This window comes from Aptenodytes forsteri, unplaced genomic scaffold, assembly GCF_000699145.1.
Source record: "Aptenodytes forsteri isolate BGI_AS27 unplaced genomic scaffold, ASM69914v1 Scaffold114, whole genome shotgun sequence".
Taxonomy (NCBI): Eukaryota; Metazoa; Chordata; class Aves; order Sphenisciformes; family Spheniscidae; genus Aptenodytes; species Aptenodytes forsteri.
Window position 1 is genome coordinate 3,936,933 of NW_008795364.1, and position 23,587 is coordinate 3,960,519.

Here is a 23,587-nt window from a genome sequence, read left to right on the forward strand (position 1 = left end):
ACAGAGGCTTCGAGATGTACCTGCTCTGGCATGGGCTCATCCAGGGCCACAGATGCTTTGGGGTGTCCTGCTCCCGCGTGGACTCATCCACAGGTCACAGTCCCTTTGACTCGAGTTCACACCGGAGTTCTGGCCTGTCCAGTACAGCAGCACAGAAACAGCAGCGATGCCCTGGCCATCTGCCAGCCCGGGCGCATCGCCATTGCTGTTATCAAAATGTTCCCAGGCACAGCAGAGTAAGATGATCATAGAATCATAGAATCATTAAGGTTGGAAAAGACCTCTAAGATCATTGAGTCCAACCGTCGACCCAACACCACCATGCCCACTAAACCATGTCCCTAAGTGCTGCATCTACACATCTTTTAAATACTTCCAGGGATGGTGACTCAACCACTTCCCTGGGCAGCCTGTTCCAATGTTTAACCAGCCGCTTCTCATAAGACTTGTTCTCCAGACCCCTCACCAGCCTATGATCAGGGCAGGAGAGATGGTTTGTGGTGTTGGATTGTTGCATGCTGAAGCCAGTTCTGGTTCCATCACCGCTGCGCTTGTCTGGTTCTATCACCGCTGCACTTTGCTCGGTTTCATCAAAATTCATTCGTCATTAATTTGGGTGATTTTACTGTCATACCATTGATATGGCATATAGCAACCATAACTGTTATACCATTGATATGGCATATAGCAACCATAGTAGTTGCTATGAAGTCATATGAAGAAAATTAATTCTACCCCAGCCAAAGCCAGCACAGGTGGGAAAGATTTTCAGCTGCTTCATTGAAACAGGGCCTATGGCTGGCAGCAAGGGTTACCGTCTGCTCCCCTCCTGTGCTCCGGGGAGGTGACGGGGCCTTTCAAAGAGAGGTGGGAAGAACAGGGAGATCTCAACTCTGCTAGACCTCGTCCTCCACAGGGGTATAGGACCATGTTACCTTCTCAGCCAGGGCACTACTTGTACAAAACTTATCCCAAGACCATCAAACCACACATTAGGGGCTACCAACCTGGAACCCTGTAACGTCCAAGCTCCAGCGTGTTCAGGCTGCCATCCTATTTAGTGGAGAACTGGAGTCAATATATTTTGTTTGACCTGAGTGAAAAAGAGTTTCAGTGCGCTACTGGTATGTCTCTTGAACGTGGGGAAACGGACTGCTTACGTTTTGTCAGGAGCTCTAATGTCTTCTCAGGCTTTGCTGGGAGATTAAATTTAAAAATTAAAAAAACAGGGTTTTGTGGTTTTTCAATGTCTTTTGAAACTGCTGAGCAGGTTTATACAGTTATCCAGAAAAGGTAAACAGAAAGTTACTGAATTAGGTTTACATGTAGACATTGAGATAAAGAATTATGATTAAAATCTTGCTTTCACCGTCTCTCTTAAATGTTAGCAGCTGATGTTGTGTATTCTCAGCAATTAATGTTTTATTGCATTTGAAAACTGGAGCAGAGAGACTCTTGAACACAGAGCTGCAACAAGTACATCCAGTGACAGAAGCTAGCAAAATGCAAGTCAGAACTGAAGTAGAGACAAATGCTGATCACAGTGATCCAGTCTTCAATGGTGTCAGAGCACGGGCTGTAGGCAGCCGTTGGACGTGATGGGAAGCTGGGATCGAGTCCCTCCCCAGAGTGTGGGAACACCAGAGCTGCATTTGCATAATGGTGCAAGCTAATATTAGGAGCGGCTGGGCTCCCAAGCAGGAGTTTACCAAGGGTTCCTTCACTGTGGGAGGAAGACTCACCTCTCAGGTTAAAAAAAAATAAATAGGATGAAGATGAGTGTTTACTTGTTGATGCACAAGTTCTTTGAAAGACCAACTTCTCGGAAAATTGTGTTTTGGATGAACGTGCCCGGCCCCCTCAGCCAGTCAGACAGTGCCTGTGAAAGACCCGCTTAGGCATGAGGAGAAAAGGTGATCTCATTTTATTTTCCAAGTGCAACAGAAGAAATGAGACTGTACATAGCCTTACATAGTGCCTAGACCACTCTGTCACTGTGTGCTCTATCTGAACGTTGTACCATAGCCTCTTGCGCATCGCCGTTCTGTCAAATGCTGAAACTAAGCATGCGTTTTATTCTTTCTCTGTCCCAATCATGAAAATTTGAGTTTTTCATGAGGATGAAAACTCTGAATTTTTCAAGCACATTGAACAGAAAGATCTTACTTTAGAGGCTTCAGATAACTCAGGTAGGAACATTGCCAGGTATAAGCTAGAATTGAGATGTAGCTCTGGAAAACTACCTCTACTCTACCTACATAACAAGGGCCATCTCCATCTTGCACGGTGAAGTAACTCCCTGCTTGCCAAGATCAAATGTTTAGCTGAGGTATTTATTCAGTTCCTAAAGTGTACCTATACCTGCCTGGGGGCACATCTACACAGACTAGAGAGTTGTTTACGTAAAATCAAGAGAGGGAACCCAGAGCGATATTGCCTCCTCTGGTAAAAATTCAGACCAAAAAATCCCACTCCCTCATAAGGACTGAAAACCCTTCAGGCCAAAAAGTCCGCAAAAAAAGATAAGCCTGGCAGCAGTCCCAAACTGGATCCCAAACTGGAGCTCTGCCCAGCCAACTGGGAGAGCTGGGAGCCATCCAGGGGTAATACCTCCCGCTCTGAGACACCGAGCCAATGTCAGGAGGGGTGAGAAGAGCTCCCTGGCTGCTTCTGTGGCTGGCAGGGGAAAAGGATGAGCAGGGAGGTAGCCACAGTCCAGATCATAAATTACCTTACTACAGAGTAAAACCATTGATTAAGCAGACACTGCAACCTGTGAGACACCAACGCTGAGTTTTCCACAGCAGGTGTACATCGTGACAGACAGGTAGCCGGTCTGCTGGTGTCTCTGGGTGGCCTTGAAGTCCAGTCCCAGGTAAAGTGCATCCTAAATGCTGATGCAGGACAGAGCTAATGATCATACTAACAAGAATGATCGTCTGCATTTGGCTTTCTGGCTTGAATCTTCCTACTGCCTCCTTTGGCAGGCATAGTTAATAGCGCAATTATAGATCTCGGCTATCAGCTAATGTATAATTTTACAAATCTCAATCAGCAGTTGATGAGAACCCCACTGCCAGCATGAAACCTAGCTCTCCACCCATCAAGCCAGCAGGGTTGTCTAACATGCCACATCACAGGAGGAAAAGGGCCCATTCTAGTCTTCCTGAAACAGAGAGATTTGGAGGAGGCATTTGGAGGTATAAGATCATTCAACATGAAAGAAATTCAAAATCGTTACAAATAAAATTCAAAATCATTCAAAATAAAAAAATCAAATAATATTTTAAATAATTAAAAAGAAAATAAATTAATCTGACAATATGAACATGGCATAGAAAAGAGTAAATCTCCAAAGAATAAAATTAAAGAAATACAGGACTGCTTTTCTATCCTCCCTCATGTCCACCTGGTGTTGTTGTAGCATCATGGAAGAGAGTTAAAGCTACACTAGTCTTCCTCCCCAGAAGCGTCAGGAGAGATGGGTGCCTGTCCTACCCCTGTGCCTGTAGGGAGCTGTATTACTATTGCTTCCATCCATCTAGAGGTGGGCAAGGTCTGATATCCCATCTACAAGCAGAGGAGGAGGAGACATGGTCGTATTGCTTGCCTAACAGGGTGGCCAATCACTTTTAGTTGGTACAGAAACAGCATTATTTGTGCATAGGGAAAAGGAAATGTTGCACTCTCAGAGTCTAGTCGGTTGCTAGCTTGAAGCTCGTGCTGACCCTGAAAGCAGCATGCCAGGATGCATCAGCTCATCAGACCTCTCTACTTGGAAGGTTGGTTCTCTGCCTCCCTCCAGCTCTGCTTAGGAAGAAGAGGGTATTGTGGGGGTTGCGCTCTCTCTCGTCTGAAGGAAAAGGGTTCCCTTGTGTGGCCGTAGAGGAGTTATCGTTCTGCTCTTCTCTCCCATGAGCACAAGAATAGATGTAGCAAGACATGTTGTGGAGTGAAGGGTATGCTTGAATAGTAGGGCTCTTTTGTCAAGTACAAAGCAACTGCAGCTTAGGTATACTTCAGTTTGCCTTTTTTAGGCAACAGAATTCATGTGTACCCCCTCCCTCAGTCTATTCCTGGGCTTTGCTGGTTTATGTAACAAAACTTTCACATCGGTTTGGGCTCAGATCCCGTAAGAGTATTCTGGCCAAATTCGAAGGTTACCTGAAGGTCACAAGGAAACAGAAGTAAATATACAGCCAGGAGTGCGCCGGTGGCAGAGCAATGGACAGGATGCCTTTGCTAACAGTAGGATCTGCAATTTTATCTGGCTTGGCTGTTCAGGGAAAAGTGACGGGAATGCTTGAGAGCCACCCGCTCAGTATGCCAATATGCGGGCACCTTGTTTTTCTGAGCTAGAGCTCTGTCATCTGATGACACCCAAAAATTATAAAATAAAATGAACCAAACCCCAGATATAAAAACTCACAGCGGTGCTGAACTTTGCACAGTTTAATTAAAATGCCTAATTGGATTAGCAAACAATAATTTGGATTATTGGATTTGCCACACAATAGTTTTCAAATGCATGACGAATCCCAACAAGTGCAAACACTCTCTGTTAAGCGGGGCAGCAGTTGGAGTTCTCTTACTCTTCCTGTATCTTGGAAACATCTTTATGAAACCTTCATTAAAAACAAACAAATGAAAAAGGGGAGTAGGGTGTTTCTCAGGAGCACTTTAAAAAAAAAGAGAACTTGACAGGAACTTTGCTCTAAGTCCATGCTTATCAATAACATCTACTGATTTGTTATGCCTGACTTGTAGCTCATTTCAGCAGCTTGATTTTTCAGGCTGGACTAAGCATCTCTCCTTTGAAAATGCATGTCCATGTGCACCATGTCAGGTATCTAAACTGAGCAGCAACATCAAACATTTAAAATCATTACTCTTGGTCTGCGGTTGTTGCTCTGACTCTGTATCCGCTGCTCTGAACAATCATCTTGCCTAAAAATCAAAAGAAGATATTGTGCTAATACTTAATCTTGAGAATACCTGGGAGCCAAGGTGTCTGTAGTAGAACCAGCAAACAAACAGCATGGATTTAGCTAGATTAGTGGCTGCTGATCTTTCCAGACAATAATCTTTCATGTCTGACAAAAGGAAAACTGATTTTGATGTCTGACATTTTGCAAACATAGTTAAAATTTAAAGAATGGAAACACAGGGAGGAAGTCTGGCATTTGTCAGAATATAAAACCCCAAAGCCAGTTGGATGTCTGATTCCTAAAGAAATGCCTAGGAATTGGAAATGCTGCAGACTGATTTGCACCGTAGAAGCTTGCTGGAAATGTCACCAAAATATGATTCCCAGTAATTATTTCTAGCCCTGGACAAGTATCATTGTTCCTGACCAGCAGTGTGAAAGTAACATAAAGTGAATATGTGGAATTCTGTCTAAAACAAACAGCTCGACGTTATTTGCTCAGCTAGAGAGGAGTATTGTTTCTGTGAATACCAGCCATAATAAAAGTCTGAGCACAATATTTCAAGAATAGCTTAAATAATCCTTGATCAAAGAGCAACGGGGTGGTATTAAGAGCCAGACCGATTAAATCTTCCTCAGAGAAGAATATGGAGTCCCAGGCCTCACCACTGCTCCAGATGAATTAACTGGAGGGACTGGTCCTTTCTTGTGCTCCTGGGGGACGCAAGCAGGCAGCGAGCAAGCAGGGAGGGAGCAGGGTAGGGCCACTGTCCCCGGACAAGGCTGCAGTGGCACCTGCACCTCTGTAGGTGTAGAAGAAGGACGGTGAAGGGACCCCACAGAGAGGCACATTGTCCTCACAGCGTCCCTGTGACTGTTTGCCTCCAGCGGTTTGAGGGACTAGAGGCACAGCTGGAGCCTGAATTACCTTTGGGTGTCGGATTTGAAGAACCAGTCCTTTGGGTGTCGGATTTTAAGATGCCTTTCTTCGGGGTGTCGGATGAAGAACCAGTCCTTTGGGTGTCGGATTTGAAGAACCAGTCCCAGTCCTGCTTCTCATGGGGATGCCTTTCTTCGTCCACTTACTCAGTTGTTCAGTGCAGCTCACAGCAGTAAATTCTTTCCTGGCCTAAAAAGTACAAAAGGAACTGGAGAAAGATGCGAGGATGACAAAGTTATCGCCCACTGCCTGCTGTAAGGTGCAAAATGAAAGGCAGTGTCTAGATAGACTTATACCTGCGAGACACTGTATTTGAATAGATTTATGCTATAGTCACCCCTCTGCTGAGTACTGCCAGATGCCCAAAGCCTTGCTGGCTGGCTTCCCAGCATAGGGAAAGTAGTGACATGAAGTCTGAGCGCATGTGAAGAGTTGAAGACAGCAGGCAGGGCAATCCCTTCTATCTCACTGCAGCTCACTGAGCTCACTTGCTCTCCATCTCTCACTGCGGTGACGCCGCTTGCTTCCCTGCAAGAAACTCTGCCTCAGCCACCTTACGCGAGTTACAGCCCAAGGCAGAGGAGGCTCTGTGGCTGCGTGGTGACAGCAAAACAGAGCCACGCAGCCCCATCACAAAATGTAACTCGCTAAGGAAAAGGCGTTTGGACGCAATGCTGTCGCCTTGTAGTACCTACCATCGCAGTACAGAAATTGTTCGGTTTCCTACCTTTAATGCATGTGTACCTGTGGCTTTCCCTATATGCAGAAACAGGGGATCAGAAAGGACATTCTGCATTCAGTCCTTGGTATTGCAGACTATCCCACCATCTAGCTTTGTACCTCATTTTAAGGTGGCTCTTGGTAAATCGAAGTTGTTTGCCATCTGCAAAATAAAGGAAAACAAGGTGGACAGCGAATGTAAGTGCTGCGCACCAGTATGCTTAGGAAGAGGCACTCCTAAACTGAATCCTGCCTGCCCAAGACCCAAGGCCTGCAACGCTTATCTTTGAAGGCATACAGAATAACAATCTGTAGTGTGTACATACAGATCCTGAGTTATTCAGGCAAGTCTGGCAGCACATCAGCCAGCTTAACCAAATAATCTACTCGTTCTTAGTGCTTTCCCTCATTAAAGCATTTTACAAACCCTGCCTTAATTAAAGTTCACAGCAGTCCTGTGAGTTAGTAAAATGCCATTATCCCAATTTTACAGATGAAAAAATTGCAACAGAGAGGTGAAATGCTGTGCTTGAGGCCACAGAAGGAGGCAGTTTTAGGGGCAGGATTAGCCATCGGAGCTCTCTGCTCTGTGCAACGTAGCCAGCCTCTGAAGGCACTGAACGGGCTCTCAGACATGCTGAAAACACTGCTCCCTCCTTAGAGCTCCCTTGCAGTCTCTGTATGCTGGCTTTAAGGTGGCAAAGGAGACTGATCTGGGCACTGACATCTCCTGTTATCCCGTACTTACTTTCCAGAACTGAGCCATGCCAGGTATGTGCCAAGGAGAAGGAGGAAATCAGCAACGTGACCTTGCTCGGGCTATTGTGGAATCTCAGACAGCTGCCCTGTGAACAAATAGGGGCTGCAAACAAGTTACAGCAGCCACTGAGGCTGAGCCAAGCCACAGCAGGCACTGTACCACCTTTGACTGCTGCTGGATTCGGGGGCAGCTCAGGACTTAATCCCCAAACCATGCTGCCTTGCTGAGCCAAAAACATAATGGTGACCACAAACATATGAAGGATGGTTAGCAAGCTGATGCAAACACTTGCACGTCTAAATGGTGTGCTGTTTGCAACCCATTTGGAGTGATGAGGGTGCAAACTTCTACTCTGAGTCATGCAGCAGAGACTTGAAGCTGGGTGTCCCACCTTTCGAGCCACCACCCTAGCCAGAAGGCTCAGATGGGTGCAGCTGACACTCCTACACCTTCCATTTTCATGTAAATATTCAAAAGGTTTCATTTTTCCCAGTAAGAAAGGAAAACCCCTTTCTACATGTTAAAAAAAATCACCACAAAGCAGGATCATCACCCACTACTTAGATGAACATAAAACATTTGGGTCAAAAGGCACCTCAGGATGTCTCTAGTCCCACCTCCTGCTCAAAGCAGGGTCAGCTCTGAGATCAGGCCGGGTTGCTCAGGGTTTTATTCAGTTGTGTCTTGAAAACCTCCAAGAATGGAGATTGCACAACAACCCTGGGCAACCTGCTCCAATGCCTAATTTTCCTCATGGTGATTTGTTTTTCCTTATATCCAGTTGGAACTAGTTGGACTGTTGTCCTGGAAAGAAGTGTGTCATTTCACCTCATTGTGGCTACCCCTGGTAATTTTTTCCTTTGAACCTCAGCTTGAAAATAATGAAAAAAAAGACCACAGAAACTTTTCAGTATGGATTTTAGCACAGTAGCACACTGTCAAGATCTCGTGCTGCAGGCTCGTGATTACATCAGAAATCTGATAAGAACATATCTTTTTTTTTGTGGCAGAATGCAGCAGCTTTTTAAAGACTCAAGTGTTATTTCATTTTTCCCCCTTGTTTTAATGAGACACTGCTTTCAGATCCCTGTAATGGAACACAGATCAGAGATCTCTAAAGCTCTCAAGTTTACATCACGTCTTAATACCCTAAGGCATAGGTATCATGATTGTGATTTACTGCTGAAATTCACCTATTATATTCGTGTTGCATCAGTAATATTAGTCACCTGTTACTCTCTGGAAATTCTTTTATAGAAACATAATACTCAAATTTTCTTGTGGAGTTCTTTCTATATTTACTTTTCTGACTTGGGGCGGGGGGGGAGAGAAAAAAGTGTAGTGCAGGATCTAAACGTCACCTGAATCACCCCTTAGTAATTATACATACACCAAAGCCAGGAACTCAGTATGCCTTGCAAGTAAAGGAGGAACGTGGGTCTCATTTGGCTTTGACTGTTGTAACAAACTGCACCATAACTCTGTGTTGGAATAAGCCTAACGTCAATCTGGTTGTGCCTGTAACTGCGTATCACATAGCTGTGAAATACTCTGCTGTCTTTACTTTGTCCTGTGCACAGGGGGTACTGTGCCCGCCTGCCAGGAGGCAGTGCTGTGGCTGGGTCCCAGGCACCCAGCATGCAGCGGAGCATGCACAAGACCTGCGGCCACAGCCGCCTGTGGGAGGACCGTAAGGTGTGCCACTTACCCGGGACGTTAAAGGCTGATGTTTGAAGCAGTGCCAGAAGGAGACAAAATGACTTGTTTGGTCCGCTGATATTTTCCATTGTCTGGTAAACAAGAGAAACGTGGCATGGACTCTACCAGAAATCAATGGACGAGAGTGTGAGGAGTTGGATGTAACTGGTATGGGGGCCAAAAGTGAGGACAAGCTATTCTGCCATTGGTATCTTCTGGGGGGGAGGTTAATGAAAGGATGCTTCCCGTGGAATGAAATATGGAGGGATACTGTGCTAAAGCTGGTGTGGTTCAGCCTTCAGACACTGCTGTTTGCTCATGTATCTTGAGGTCCATGGCCTCCTATACCTCAGACACTGCCAATGAAAGAGTAGTAACCAGTGGCCACACTCACCGGTGATCGCTGAAACCCCAGTGTGAGTCATCAAAGACCTTGCTCTGCTTTCTCCTCCCTCATGAGTTCCTCGCTGCCGTTGCTATCTTTCCCCTCTCTCTCAGCTTTCATCTGATCTGCATGGCATCAGCAGGAGGAAAGCGCGCAGGGCAGCCAGCTCTGCCGTGCCCGGGAAGGAGAAATGAAGCAGGGAAACCTGATCAGACTAACTGACTGATGTCCCCGAGTAGCAAGGGAGTCAGAGTCCTAAATGTGGCTTACCGGTTAGCCCAGAGCAGCTGCCGTGACTGCCCTTGTTCTGGAGAATATTGATTTTTATCATTTTCACTGTTCCTTTTCCCCCCTTTTTTGCTGTTTGCACTGTTTCTTCACCTTGGTTAGGATCAGAGAGACAAAGCTACAAGCTGGCTTAGGCACTGCTTGGACCATAGATGCAGCAGCGATGCTGCCAAGGAGCTGGCTGATCGGAGAGGTAAATCTGCACTGAGCTCCCTGCTGCCGAGGCAGGCCTGGGAGCAGTATCCAGTCAGCGAGTTGAAGCTTAACTCAGGTTTGCTCACGTGACCTGCGGTGACTGCAGTGTAGACATATGGTCTGTTTTGCTGGAGGCCAAAAAGTGACATTATTTATATCTCAGTCTTAAGCATGGGACCAGACTCTTTTATTCCTCACCAAGACGAGTAAGATGGAATAAGAGGCTCTTATTCTCATGCTCTCTTTCCTCCCCTCCCTCTCCAAAAGAAGGGTTTTGGTTGTTTTCTATTATGTTTGTTTTGAACAATCACGTGGTTTCAATGTGAAAGATGTGACAGAAGTTGACTAATATCTCAGTAGGATGAAGTCCCCACATTTGTAAGCCCAGCATCAGTGATTTCTGTTCGAAGTTGTACAGTGAGCCAGCCGTATAACCACTAGTATTTCACTGAAAATTAATACAGAAATTCTTATCTGATTCTGTGCACATACCACCTTCAGACAAAATGGTTGAGGGGAGTCCACGTCCTTTTTAAAAGCAGGTAGTCACTGTCTTGGAATGACATCCTGGTAAATGGGACACGCAATCTTATTGTTTTGTTGTCCTTCTAGAGTGAAGTGAAATTGAATTAAGTACTGAGAAGAAAAAAAAAAATCGGTGGAGTATTGTGGAGTTTCCCCTAAATTTAGATGGGAGGATCTTATTTGTGCTAGAAGTTTCAACCCGCTATCCCTGGCATCTCACTCTGGAGCCCAAAATGCACTCAAAGCACAGGAATAACTTCACCGAAGCTCATAAATGGGGCAGGGCAGCACATTGATCAGGACCCAAAAGTCTGCAACCTTAAGAGATGCGAGTGGTGTACACAGCGGCTTGGGAGAAGTGCGCTGCCGGTGCTCCTGATGATTCTTGTAGCCTCAAAAGAAGAGTTGATGCTGATTTTCCTCCCTCCTGCATCAAGAATAGCTAGGAAGCAGCACCAAACACACTGATGGCTGTCACCCACAGAAGTGCACAGGGCTTTCCCAAACACAGCTCAAAAGAAATTTTTGCTGTGATAATATCCATTGTGCCTGAGGCCAGATTTTGACTGCTGAATGGGTCCTTGCGCTGTGAGCAGACTCCTTGAAGTCAGTGGGAGTCCACGCAGACTAATGTGTTACCCACCACGAGTAAATGCATCACAACATGTTTCAAATAATATCCAAGGGCCCAAATCCGAAAAGCACATCTCCAGCTGCTAGAAACTGCATCAGGAGACAAGTTTCCCTGATTTCAATAGCATCACCTGCAAGGATAGAATTGCCCACATCCGTAAGTCGGATCAGGGCCTTGAAACGTATTTCTCCTGGGGCAAGGATTGCGTATCTGCATTTTGTGAGCATAAACGGATATTCTGCCTGTGCTGAAATCACAATAATAGACCCAATCTCTTAAATCTGGAAGAAGGCTCACAAGCCTGCTTTCTTGTCCTGCCCTATTTTCATAAGCCAAATACCTGCTATGGGAAAAATACACAAAAGAAACAGCAAAACCCCATACCTTCTGCTTTGGGTACTGCTAGAACTGTTCCAGTTTCCAAAGCTTTGTTCCATAACCAGAAATCAGGTGCACTCTCAATCCATAAGGTGTATATTGAAAGCAAGCAAATTATACAGTAGCATGTCCTATTTGTCTCTCCACAAAAATAAAGTAATTTTTTGCAGTAAGCAAACACAGCAGGGTTTGAAACCTACCATTATTTTATTAAAAGTATTATTTGGATTCTACATTATTTTCATATCCATGGTGAAATATTTTTAGTTAGGAAGGAAGATTTATGTAAGGAAGTGCTTACAGCTGTAAATCCATAGTGCTGGGGCATATAGGATATATTATGCACTTTTGGTCATTGAAGTTATAGATTCTCTTCCTCCGTCTGAGGAAAGCGTGTGTGGGGAGACAGTTATCAGCGAAAGTATCTATCACAAAAGAACATGTCTAATACTAATATATTAGCAGTTCCAGACGTGAAGTTTGAGAAAGGTGATTTCCTTTTCTTCCCTTTCCCTGTCCCAAAATTGCCACCTATTTCGTACCTATTTGAAGGTGGAAGGTATCAGCTGCCTTTGATCTTTAACAGGAAAACTCGGAAGCAAATGACAAGGCATAAAGGACACGTTTAATAGAGACTTAATGTTTCCCCAAATAGGTGCAGCCTGGAGAAGCAGAGGCTGGCAACGAACGCGTATGCTAGGAACTCCGTCTTCCTGCAGCGGTGCATAATTTGCACTAATTATGTCTATAGCCATTACAGCTGGCACTAGCCTGGGCTTCTCTAAGCAAACGGGAGATGCCATAGTTGTACCAAGAGGTTGGCTCTGTCTGTCAGTGAATTTGGCTTTCTGTCTTTGAGCAGAGTGCCCGTTTGTCAGGTGTTCAATAGACCTTTTTTTCAAGGCCGATTTCACAGCAAAGGCTCTCTGTTTAAAATTTTTAGCACTACACAGAGAGCATTCTGCAACCTGGAAGTGATTATACGTTTGAAGGTATTTAAATGACATTTGAAATGCTGAGTTGCATTTTGATATACAAGATTTGCAAGTTGTGGTTAGTTATACATACCAAAAATAGCTTTTCAAGGACGGCCAGCCAAATGGTTTGCTTTTATACTAAAATGTAGACAGAGAGCAAACTGACAAAAGTTCAAATTTAGTTGGGAAATTATTGCTTAAAAATAATTCAAAATTTTCACATACCTGCAAAGTGAGGCGAAGAAAAAATCTTGACACGATTTTGCTCTGAAGCTTTGTTAGCAGATCTTTGAATTTTTTCCTTCTCCCCATGGATAACTGTGAAGTCCTGCAGGACAGCTGCCTTGTTATACTGGCAAATGTCCTGCAGCACACTGTCTGCACTAGCCTGCAATGCAGAACTGCTTGGGACTTTCTGTCCTGAGGCAAAACAAGTATAACAATCACTTACCCGCTTCACTGTACATTTTATTAAAAAAAAGAGAAATATTATATATATGTAAAATGTATTATATAATTATATATAATATATATATAATATTTATAGTATACTCTATATAAAATATACAATATAAAAACATATATGGACAATTGAGTCCACTGCCTGCAGACCTTCTAAAAGGGGAAACTGTTCTGACACACAGAAACTTCAGGAATCCTCTGTTCTTCAGGAATCTATTTTCTAAACATTTGGGTGACTATTTCCACAGTGGTTCTCAGGCTAAAAGTGAGTAAAATGTAACCATTTTTACTACTACCCGGAATAGCATAATTATTCCCCATCAATTTAATATACTCATGAATATGCATGCACTACTACTTTATTCGCAAATGGAAGAAATGTGAGAAAACTAACTTTTTTCTCCAGAGTACGTTAGATATTTCGCTTACAGGAATCCATGAAGACAGATATTTCCCCCCCCACCGCCCCGGATTCTACCGACAACAGAAATTGCACATTCACTGCACACTCTTCAGAGAAAAGGTGTTTGGCATAGCTGCGAAGCGGGTCTGTCTAATAATAACGCGGACATAGATAATGCATACGTGCGTATATACATACAGTAAAGCACCATTGCTTGGAAAAGCTATTGGGGGCATATTCAGCATTTTGCTCGGGCCTACCCGACCTAGCGCTGAGAATAGCTGCCGGAGATGTCAGGAAGTGAAAAAGAGAGAGTCCCACCGAGAACAGCAAAACCACCCACGGCACCATCTACCAATTAGTTCTCATTGCTTATGCATACCAAAGAGCACTTGGCAATCCTACACGTGGTTGTATCAGTCAGCATCAAAGTAGGTCCAAGCCGATGGTTTGAAGAAGAATTTATTCCTCGTGCTTTTTATTTCTTCCCATCCGCCAGGTTTCTCCTCGGCTCCCCACCCCCAGGAGACGTTTGCTAGCGAGGGAGAAACTTGCGCCGCCGTGGCGGGAATTGAGAAACGGGCTATCGCCAGTCCCAGCAGGAGCTGGTGCTGCCTACCTGACCGGCCTACCAACCAGCGGGGACACGCAGCGCATTGTCAGTGCTGCTGCCGCTGCCATTAGGACAGGCAGAAGGGTTTCTACGTAGCGCCGTCAGTGCTGACTGCCTCACTTGTTTAAAAATGAGCCTGCAAAATTTATTAGATGGAGCCATCTGCTTCTCAGCCATTCTCCTACACTACCCCTGACAGTGACTGACAGGAGAGAAACAATGAATTTACAGCAGTGGGTGAGAATCAATTGCATTTCTGATCCCTCTTCCAGAGCTGCTGGAACCCTTACAGCAGAACCTGGAGTATCTTTTGAACTCTTAGGGTATAGAGTAAGTATTCATGGTCACTTTTACTTTGCTACTTGCAAGAGCCAATGAAGAAGAGCCTGCAAAGGAGCTGAGTGTTTGCAATCATTATTGTTAATTGAGCTAACGAAGGGGGAGCTTCACTGTAACAGCCCCGTGGTTTTCTTTTGCTTTTAAAAGGAACCCGTTCAAAGGTCATTTGGATCTTACTGAGATATAGCTGCTGATTTCAGTAGGTTTTGAATATGGCTGTGAGTGTATGTTCTTTGAATAAGGAGTTTTCGTTAACTGATTCCAGTCTGGAACATGTATTTTTTGTCACAAATACATAATCTTCATGGCAAAATGACTTTTGGTTGTGACGCTTCTTTTGACTATGTTTATTCCATTACTAATGAAAACTGAAAACATTGTAGGTTTTTTCTCATATTTACCTGATGTGAAAATCAGGTGCAAAAATTTATAAAGTTTTGTCAAAACAAGAGAAGAGATCACTTTGATTCACTTGTATTGCAAAAGAAATGTATTAGTTATGCTCCTTCCACTCCAGATCTAAAAAAGAAACCGTATGTCCCAAACCTTGGCTACTTTTCAAACTATACCGGTTGATCTAACTAACAATAATACTTTTGCCTGCAAATGTCAGATGACAAAAATAAGGACTCTGTTAAAGTTAATCAGTGATTTAAGGCAGCAGGGTAGCTAATTTGTTTCAGCTACTCTAACAGATGAAAGAAACAGCTGAAAGAAGTTGCTACCATTTCTAAAAGCTGATTCACGTGTCCTCAGGAATTAGTTGGTTACCTGCTGCATATGCGGTGTATATTCTTGGTAGGTGTTTATGGAGGAAGCCATTCACGAGCAAAGAGAAGCACCAGCAGTAGCTCAGCAGAGAGAGGAGCCCTTGGGCTAGCTGCCGCATCAGGCTCTCGTTGAACGCAGGTGCCTACCCTTGCAGTGCTTGCATGCTCAGTGGCGCACACAAGATCTGCTAAATTGGATCTGCTTCTCTCATTAGCCTGCCCGCCCTTGCCAAGGGCCTGTCTTCAGCCCGGGCTGGCTGTGCTGCATGGGCTTCCTCTTCTCCTGGCAAGCAGCACCCCACCGGCATCTTGCTGGCCAGGCAGCCACCCGTGGCCAGCTGTCGAGGGGTGAAAAGTCCCGAGACAATGATATCTCCCTCTTGAGCAGGGTACACCCTATTGCATGGCTCATGGGCTCTCTCTGTCTAACGCCTTGCTGGTGCTGCTGGCATGGCCACCCACTCGCAGCCATGCTCACCATGGGCTGGAAAACAGTGAGCGCGGGTAGGCCAAAACCAGGCAGCATCCCGACTGCTTTGCCTGCCACCACTACCGACGCAGGGTTGCCCATATGACCAGTGTTTGTCTTCTTGGGGGCTTGGTTCGCGTATCACACTGTGATCAGCTGCTTTTCTCTATTTTAGGATCCTCTGTGAGTGGCAGCTATGCTCATTCACATTTAAGAAGGCCCAAGCCCAAGGCAGGGCAGTGCCCAGGTTGAATTGGTGACCCATGCTGGAGCTGATGGGTGCTGGAGGAGTCAGTGTGGCAACAGGGAGGCTTGCAAAGTAGCCCAAAGAAAACATTTAGGGTAGGGTGTGCCTTAAGCCGTGCCCATCTCAGGGCAGACTGCCAGGAGCCACTGCTCTCTTAAAAATTTGCAAGTCTTTACGCTCTTCTGGAGATGGATGCCTGAAATCCTTGTATTTTCCTCCCTTTGGTGTTTCTGAAGTATTTTGGTGTTATGAATAATAGCTCATGCAGCCAGACGGCAAAAGGCTGTTCCCTGCTCAAGACAACTTAGGTCAGCGTCTTCCACCTCCCCAGGCTGTAACACACAGAGAGATGGGACTTGGGACACTCACGCTTCTCCTGGAGAAGCTGTCCCTCTTTTCGTGGCATTGCTAAACACCAAGTGGAAGAGAGAAAGAGATCACAGGTGACCCAGGGACAGTGCGGTCACAGCGTTCCTCTAGGGACAGGGGACGGGCTGTGCTCCAAGCCCTTCCCCTGGAGCACATCTCAGATCCCGCCTCCCCGTGCACAAGCTTGCCAGTTGTAACCGTGGCTATACAGAGGCAAGTTCATTCTTGTGCTCTTTCTCATGCTCAGTAAACATTTATTTATCCCATACAAATGGGAGCAGCATAAATAGGGGACTGTGCCTTCCTGGAGAAAGGCAGTCGCATACTCCTGGCTGTCACAGAACATTCCTGGGCAGGAGTTTGACGTCGCCCTCGAATCAGGCTCTGCTGGTGGGACAGGCAGAGGAGCACCCGGCCTGCGACTCCCTGGAGAAGGGAGGTGTGTGATAGGAGACCAGCCCCAGCGCTGCTCATCATCGTCAAGGCAGGAGCACATCAGGGCATGCTGAGAAGCAGAATGTGAAGACCCTGAAAAATACGAGTTTGGGAAATACTGGCATATTCAAAATGAAGATACTACGTCAATTTTGGGGAAAAGGAAAGCTACAGGAACAGTTCGTCTATTGTTTGTGAGTAGTTTGTGGTATCAGGAAGTACAAAGTAGATACAGTGAAACCAACAAGTATTTGCACATTGTTACATTAGGTCACCAGAGAAAGTGAGAAAGAAACATAATGTTGTACTGAGCAATGCGACTGGGCGATTATATTCCTAAGCCTACAAGACACAAATGAATGATTTATAAAAGAAGGCGGAGAAAAAAATCATGTTATCTGTTGGAATTGCTGCAAGGTCTTGAAAGCGATTCACAGAAATACCCACAGCTCACCAAGAAATACTGCCTGTGTCTCATCCCATCCGTAGCAGAAGAAAGCTGGCACATGCAGAGCTTCTTGTTGAAAGCACTGAGCGCATCCTCCTCCTTCTTCTGCCTAGCCTGGTGGCCTAGCACAGCATTTTTAGCTTTCACCGAAATCAAGAGTTGAGATCCTTTAACATCTACCTGAACTGTTTTGCATCTTGCAAAATGAGGTACTGTGGGCTTTTTTTTTTTTATCCATACTATGCGGGGTACCTGCTGCTCTTGCATGAGAGCAAGTGCTAGAAAGCAGAGGCTGAAGTATTTTCTGGTATACTCTGGAGCAGTTCAGCTCTAGCTCCAGCAATCTGTGTTTTCTTTTTATAACAGCACCTCTTCCCGTGGTATCTTAGCACTTGCTAAGAAGTAATCTCGGAGAGTAAATACATGTCCACTCTCTGAGTTGCCTAGATTGGTTTTGTCCTTTAATTCCATGTTCTGGTGGGATTGCTTATGTAATGGATGTTTTTTCTTCGTTAAACTATGGTTATAATTCCATGGTATGGAGAGTTAGCAAACATTTCATATAATAAAACTACAGCCTGTGGGTGTGATGGGCTTTGGGCCAGCATCTCTGAACAGACAAATGTTTTTTGTCATTTGAAGGAGTTAGGAAATCAGACAGATCGCACAGAGATGAGAAGTAGTAAATGTGTTTCATTAAAAATTATTTTCTCAAGATGGTTTCAACAAAAATATTGAATATTGGAAATGTCGCTACACCTTTTCCAGCATTGCAAATTTAGGCCAGGAGGCCTGTTTTAAGGGAGTAAGGAGGAGGAATAGGAACAAAAGTGGATAAAAAGCTTCCAAAAAATCCCAAATGTGTATTTATTTATTAGACAAACAATCAGTTTAACACACATGTTGATGGAGAGGATGATAAGAAAAACAAAAAACACTTTCCGTTCAGAAGAAGGACTTTGCACGCACAGTTTTGAATGGCTGCATGAAGGACACATGCATAGTGTCATTTTGGTGTCTTGTGTTGCGGTGGCTTACTGAGGAGTGGTGAAAACCACCCGTGAGCAAGCCGGTGAGCTGCCCTCTCTGATTCTTCCCAGAAATGCTCATTAGGCCAACTGAAAAGGTTAATACATGTAGGGTAGTGTCCTCTTTCTGTAGATCAGGGCAGTGTCCGCAGAGTCTCAATGGGAGCAGCTCCCCATTCAAAGAGGGATACCCCACCAATCCCTGGCAGGATGTTTTCTTCTAGTACCCCCTTTTTAATAATTTTCTTTTACCTTGGGCGCAAAGGATGAAATTAGCACAAACCAGACAATTCCACTTGCTCTTGCCAGCCCTGCAACTAGAAAAGTCAAATCTTTGGCTCAGGGTGGAGGGACTCTGTGGCTTTCATCACCTCGATGGCTTCAAGACCAACCCTCCCACTCAGTTGGGATGGGGTATGACTGGTGGGCTGATGGAGTACTTGGCATAGGGACCCAGCATCACCTCCCAGAAATAGCCAAGCCGAAGGGGCACATGAGCAGATTTTGAGTGGTGTGAAGCAGGGCCAACACTGCCTTTCAAAGAGGAGAGAGGTGATTAATTAGCTGCCCAGGCAGCGTTGTTTTCCTCTGCAAAGTAATCTCCCCTTGGAGCTGGGAGACACACTGCTGACGGTGCTTTATCACTCATTCAGGATGCCAAGGTACGGGCTCACCGCAGCCCTGGGAGGACAATTAGGGCTTGGGAGGGTAACACAAGATTCCTGCACTGTTGTCCCAGCTCCAGCAGGTTTGCTGTGGGGCCACAAGCTGGTCACTTCTGTCTTTCTGCCTTCATTTGCCCACCTGAATGTGTTAAAAAATGGGCTTTGTAGATTAGTTATTTAATAAATTCTGTTGTGCTTTGCATATGCAGCACATGATTTAAGCATCTCTGTGGCTGTGCACGTTGATTAAAAGCCCAGGAGTGGTTGTATTACAACAGATGAGTGTATTTTGGCAGCCCCAGTTTCACAGTTGCATCAGGTTGCAAACAGAATTTAATGTGATTTCAAATAAACCATCTGAAAATGTTACGAGCTCTCCCATTTGTTTGGATTAGCATAAGCTCTTCCTCCCCTCATCTCATTTCCCGCATGTTTAAACTACAAATACAGCTGAATTTAAATGTAATCCTCATGTCTTTACCAACTCATCTTCACTGACAAAAGCACATCATTAAGAAATAGTAGTGTAAGGGGAGACTAGCCCCCTGTTTCCAAATGTGATAAAATCAAACCCATCCAAAACTGTGCTAGTGATTTAAATTTATCTCCTAAGCACAATAAAATTGGTATCACAGAATTTGCAGATACAAAAAAATCTAGGTTCAGGTTTACCAAAGCATGTCTGTAATTTTGGGATGCCTTCCTCAGTTCATAAGCACTCATTACATGTAAGCAGACCCGGTGCCTGAAGAAAACGTGCAGTTTAATCTATTATTGATTATTTTTACAATCTTCAAAAGCAACCGGAGTGTATCTCAGGGCAGAAATGGAGAAGCTGAACGTGCCGCGCATACTCTGGGGAGCTGCCAATGCCAGTTCCACCTGTGAAGTAACAAGGGGTTGATCCAAGCCCAGTGCACCTGGGAGAGGAGAGCGGTCATAACCTGATACCCTGATTCAGCAGCGGTGTGCAGTCAAACAGCGTATGTTTGTTTTGGGGTTGGGGTTTTTTGGGGTTGGTACAAGATGGGCTTCTGCAAGAGCCATTACTTTTAGCTGGAGGAGTATCTAGGACCTGAAGGAACTCGTCATCGGGAAGTTGTAGAGAGAGCCCTGAAAAATGGTCCAGCTGTGGCTTGCTTTGCCCCGGCCAGGGCTGGGACTCTGGGAACTACAGCCAAAGGTACCACCAACCAGCCCTGAAAGTGGTTTTCAGAGCGAGTGACTTCAGTGGAGGAAACTAAAAATCACTTTTCAGGAAGACTTCTTACCAGAAGGAAGAAATAAGCACCAAAATCTTTAGAAAAACTCTCTTTTTTTCTACAATTTAGATACTCGGATTCCCCTCTGTTATTGCCTGCCCTGCCTTGGAGAAGATAGTGACCACTGGAAGAGACGGTCACTGGAGGCACAGAAACACGTAGCTTGATCATGACCAGCTGTCTCAATAAAAGCAGGGAGAAGCGAGGCACCAGGTGCGGTCTGGTGCAGCTCTTATGCTGTGGCAAGAGGTACTGTGGCAAGAGGAAATGTACAGGGAAACCTGTGGCACATATACATCGTCAGAGAGGTCAGAGCGGCCATACTGAGTCAGACTGTTTGTCAATTTGGCCCAGTATCGAGCCTCTGACCACGGTCATAGCAGACATGTAAGCAAGAGTACAAGAACAGGTTAGGCGTGTTTTCCCAGAATATTATTCCAGCCTTCAAAAATTTGCAGCTCCTGATCCAGAAGGGTTATTCTGGTATTTAAAGGCCTGCAGTGGATGTTTGTGAATTCACCCAGTTGTTTTTGATCCAATGTGAATATTTTAACCCGTCTCTGCGAAGAACCATTTCCTTTTGCCGGTTCTGCCCTGGCCACCCTCTGGTGTCACCGGGTCCCGGTGGGACCCCAAGGTCACGTGGGACAACCAAGTCATTCCCTACCCACCTTCCCATGCTGCTTGGTGGACTTCTAGCACATCCATCCTTGGACACGTCCTTTCCTGGGCTGGAGCGTCCTGGTCTCTGTGGCTGCTCCTGGTGCAAAAGCCGTTCCACACCTCTGAAGATCCTGGTTACCCATCTCTGAATCTTTTCCCATCCTCTCATACTTGTGATGAGGATAGATGTGCCGTCTGCTGAGCGATACCACAGTTATGAGGTGCCAGCACTGTCTCTGTAGCTACGAGACCAGCCTTGCGTCCAGGGCTAGTCAGAGCAGGCCTGCCCTGCTTCCTCTGCCCCACTCCTCCTCCTCCTCCTCCTCTTCCCCAGCTGTTCTGCTCCTACGAGACCAGCCTTGCGTCCAGCGCTAGTCAGAGCAGGCCTGCCATGCTTCCTCTGCCCCACTCCTTCTCCTCCTCCTCTTCCCCAGCTGTTCTGCTTTACCTGGGGCTGGGCAGGGGATGCTGCACTTGTATTCCCCTTCCTGTCACCTCTTCTGATGATGCCTGTCACCTCTGCAGCTGAGGACCAGAGCACAGCTGGGCTGCAGGGCACTCACCAGCTCCCCAGCAGGAGCGGGTGCCCTGGGGACCCTGGCTGGGGTAGAAGGTTGTGCCACCACTGCTCCTCCTGAGAGGGAGTTGACCACTTCCCTGCAAAGTTGGATAAGCTGGTGGTGGGGGGAGAACTCAGAGAAGGAGGTGTGTGAGAGAGAAACCCTTCACCCTGAGATCACCGGCCCCTTCTTCACAAGTTTAATACTTGATGGCATAGCAATGGTCTTTTTTTTTCCCCAGCATGTCAGTCCTGTGAGATGAACGTCACCCTTCTCATGTTGCCCAGACTTGCAACCGTGAACCTTGCTCTTACAAACTGCCCAGCCTGATTGCTGTGCCACACTGCAAGCTTACAGCTGGTTTTCTGGCTTTGCCCCACATCATTCCCCCCAGCACTTTTCCAACATTGCTGCTTTCCAAACACCTCCAGCCCCATCAAACAGCTATGCTTGTTTCTTCATTTCTTCTGGGTGTATTAGCTTGTGTTGTCCAGGTTGGATTTTATTACTATATCCTCCAGATAAGGCTACTGCCTGCATGATAGAGTCTTTGCCTCCTACTATGAGATTAGCTGCAAATTTAATTTGAGAGCTGTTCATCCCCTCTTGATACCTACCATTAACAACAATAAAAGTAGAATTCAACAACTGAGATTCCCAGCACCCTTCGGGTACCTGTCCTTATTTCAGTATATGGTTGTTGATAGTTCAGTTTTATCTATTTACAGTCCTTCAAGTAGTGTTTGGTATACAGAGCAGCTCTCTGACACGCTATTAATCACCTTCTTTGAAACGACTGTAGAAAAGATATTGGGCTGTGAGCCAGTACTTTTGGGATCACGTTAACGGTTTGCTGTTGTATTTCAATCACTTGTGCTGTGCAAAATAACCCAAGATGTCCCTCCCTCAGGGTATTAAGTAAAGATTGCAGCCCCTGCGATATGGGAAGATTCTGACAAGCATTAATCTGCAGGGAGCAGTTCAGCAGGAAATAAAGGACAAGAGCATCGCCAAACGGCCTTTTCTTGTGCAGGGGGTGCTTTACGTAGGTGCATACACATTTTGAGAGGAACCCTGTTTCCCCAGCATTCTCTCGTTGCTATGAATATTGGGGTGCGTTCGGGTGGTTTTCAGCATCCAGAGCTTTCAGTTTATGTAGATTTAGAAAATCCTTAATTAAACAACAGAAGGCATATTATCCTGCCTCCTTTCATCAGCTTGCTATCCATCCACTACAGCTGGCACAAACCAATTATCCCTGTGGCAACCACAGCTTTTGACCCAGACCACTTTCAACTTATAGGCACCCCATGCTATTTTTGTGCTTGTGCAGATGACCGAAGGCTGTGCTTTGCACCTACTTTTCTTTGGGGAAGAGCTGCTGGGCTTCTGCAGCGATGTCAGTCAGGAGAGGGCCTTCGAGACTGCTCATCACCAGTGGCAGCAGCCAGTGGCAGCAGTGCAGCAGCCCACAGTGCAGCGTAGGAGAAATTGGCCATCCTCATACTCAGGAAGGAGGATGTTTCCATCAGGTTGAAGCTGATGCTCCAACTTTCTTATGGTGGCTGTCATTCCTTGCAGCCCAGTGCTGCCAGGGTCGGTGACAGATACCCTGAGATAAGCCAGTGTGATGGGGCAGCCCTCCTGTTGTACAGTAGGAATATGATGCACGTCCCACCATGCGGGCTCTGGGAGACGGGATATTGTCTCAGGCTGCCTACAAAGCGCTGTGATCATCTGTAGGCTGTGGAGCAGTACACAAGGCAACAGAAACCTGTTGCAATGTTTGAGAGGAGGGGAAAATAAAAATAGTACCAGGAGGTCTTTCAAGGCACCAATGTCAGTCCATGGCTAATTAGAGGGCAGGAAGCTTCCTGGGCTAGTGACCAGACTGGCTCTGCTTCATGGCTGCTCTGCAGCTGACAACAAGCTGTAGGTGACCAGGAGCTCAGGCGTTGGGCTGGGCATCTCCACCTTGCTCAACAGCAAAGCTGGCCAGCAGCCCAGCAGTCACTTCCCACACAAAGATGGTCTCCGGGCTCAAAGGGAGGTTTAGCATTTTTCTTAGTTTGATCCACTTATCCTTCTCCAAGAGACCAAGCCAAAAGCTATCAACTTAAACGGGCTTTGCATCAGGTTCCTAGTTTGTTGGAATGAGGCACAGATGAAATGGTCCCAATTGTCCTCATTTATAAAAATATTACTTATCTTCCCTCTGTCCTTAATTACATGACCTATCTAACAAAAATGTGAAACATGTAGTAGGACATAGTCGCTATCTTAAGGACAAAATATCATATTTTTCTTTGCAACACCTGCCCACAGATTTTTAGTCCAAAACTCCTCTCATGGAAATCCATGAGCATCTTAGAAGTGAGATCAGGGAGTATCCAGAGCAGAGTCCCTCAATGCTTTTTGTTTACCTCA